The sequence below is a fragment of the Pteropus vampyrus genome, unplaced genomic scaffold (genome assembly GCF_000151845.1).
Source record: "Pteropus vampyrus isolate Shadow unplaced genomic scaffold, Pvam_2.0 Scaffold56, whole genome shotgun sequence".
NCBI classification, from domain to species: Eukaryota; Metazoa; Chordata; class Mammalia; order Chiroptera; family Pteropodidae; genus Pteropus; species Pteropus vampyrus.
Window position 1 is genome coordinate 138,381 of NW_011888837.1, and position 2,447 is coordinate 140,827.

The window sequence follows — 2,447 nt, forward strand, 5'->3', positions numbered from 1 at the left end:
CCCAAATCACACAAATTTCTGCACTAAAATGATAATTTTATGAAGTCTTAAGAACTAATTATATAGAAAATTATGTTAGTCACTTATATTGCAACTACTTTCACTAACATTGTTGCACTCCAAGCACAAAATAGAGTATTGAGATCAGCTGGTACTAATGAAGTAGCTGAGAAATAAAGTGAGATAGAAAAAAATAAAACCACATGTATGTGAATACTTCCAAAAGAAGAGAAAATAGAGATAAAGTACATACCAGATTTAAGAAATGCTAACAGGAAAATACAAAATTGTGACAAGTAAAAGAATGTATATTGAGTCAGTAATCATCGCTTCACTTAATTACAAAATGTTTACTTCATAGTGCTTGAAATGTGAACTTAGGAACCCACAATAGCCTCTTACCCAGCTTTACTGTGTGAGTAGTTATATAAATAGACACCAATTATCAGGACCTAACTAAAAAGAAGCTGTAGCTTGATAAAGAAGCCCTACTGGTCCTCTTCTCAGACTCCAGAAATGTTTCAGGAGTAGGCCATAACATTTAAGATGAATATGTGACTAGATCAAGTCTGGTGAATCAGTTCCAGATTACAAACACTCAAGTTTTGAGACATTGTTCAGCAGCATCTCAACATCCTGGGATTTCATATCATAGGAGTTCTGATTTCTCTTTTTCTTTGGAAAACAGCAGAATAGTTCCAATATAGAGTTCACCTAGTTCATCTACAACAGTCATTCAAAACTCTTTAGCTCACTTAGGTTGCCTTAGGTCGATGTATATGGGGAATGTTCAGTGTCACTATTATTCAAATAAATGTTAGACTATAAGCTTCATAAGGGCAAGGATCTTTACCTGCTTTGGTTACTAATTTATCCCTAAGGCCTGGAACAGTACCTGAAATAATTTAAGTGTTCAAAGAATAATATTCAGTCTTACAAAACATGTTTGAAGCAGATGAGTGATGCCACTGTAGAAATATTTTACTCTGAGTAGAGAAGGATTCCTATCATTTCCAGCTGAAATATATTTTCTTGCTAAAATAATGTTATTAAAGGAATCACTGGTATTTGCAAATTAAACAAATAAAGACTCAACTGAAAATCAATATCATTCTATGATTCTATAATAATGACTGAGAATTTTCCATGTAGAATAGAACACCTTCATAATTTGAAAATTGACCAGTCCATAATTTTACAACTATCACTTGACCCTAACAACAAAAGGAAAACAGTGTGACTAAACAGTTCAAATAGAATGGCTGGTCCTATTACTTTAGCAGCTTGTTTTAGCAGTTTTGAAACTTTGCCATCTTTCTCTGAACAGTAGAAGCCAACTATTCTAAGAAATAGAAAATATTAACTTACTCTGTACAAATTGAATAAGCTTTCTAGAGTTCTGAACATTATTCCTAAATTTCTAAAACATGAAATAATTCTAAGAAAAAGACAAGAATACTGTACTGATATTATTTCTTATTTCTATTCTGGCAGTTCTACATTGATTCCTGTAAATACCTCAATCTGGCCAGAACTTCACTGCTAAAGTGGTCACAATTAACATTTTCCCTAGAGAAATGCAAGCAAAAGAAAATATTCTCTCCTGAATTATCTAAGCTAATTATTTGAGTGGCTGTATTTTACCAAAACATCCCCCATATTGCTGGTTTTACAATTAGTCAGAATGAGCTGTCCTTGAAACAGAACAATTATCTCCAATTTGATAATTTAATTTGTATACCCAGAATAATTCACATCTGTTTAAATTTTAAAAATATGAAAACAATTTTGATTCATAAGAGGTTAACCAATCAGCAAGTTGACTGTTTATATATTAAATGCTTATACCGTGAGCTTACTGAAGACTATATGTTGCAGCTCAAATGCAAATGGCTTCCTATTTAATATTACTTAAAATACTTTATATTTGGATTTAATTTTTAAGAAATCGCTCTTGGGTATGTAAGAGATGATAAGTCTTCTAATTTTTAAAAATCAGTTATATTTCTGGAAAGAAAAAGACCAACCACAGCACATAATATATGTAGGTTTGCTTGATACCTAGGTTTTTAAACTAAAAAGAAACATTTAAAATATAAAAGTGTGTGACTAGTTGTTTTTCATTTTAACAATAGCCTTAAATTTAAATGGGTGGAATTAGTTGATTAAGAATGCAAATATTTTTAAAACTTTTCTATATCTCTTTATAAAACATAAAAATTCTTTAAAAAGTGTGAATAGTCTCGTTTTAAATTTTATGAACAATTCTACTTCCTCCTCTACATTTCATCAACTAAGATTGACCCAAAGATAACCCTGCTGTCATCAAATCTTTCTTTTTTGTCATCTTCCTGTTGGGTAAAACATAAGAGGAAAATAAATCATGTGACGCAAGGCACCGATACATTTTAATTAGTCTTCAGGCATTTACCTTGGGTGTTCTCTAC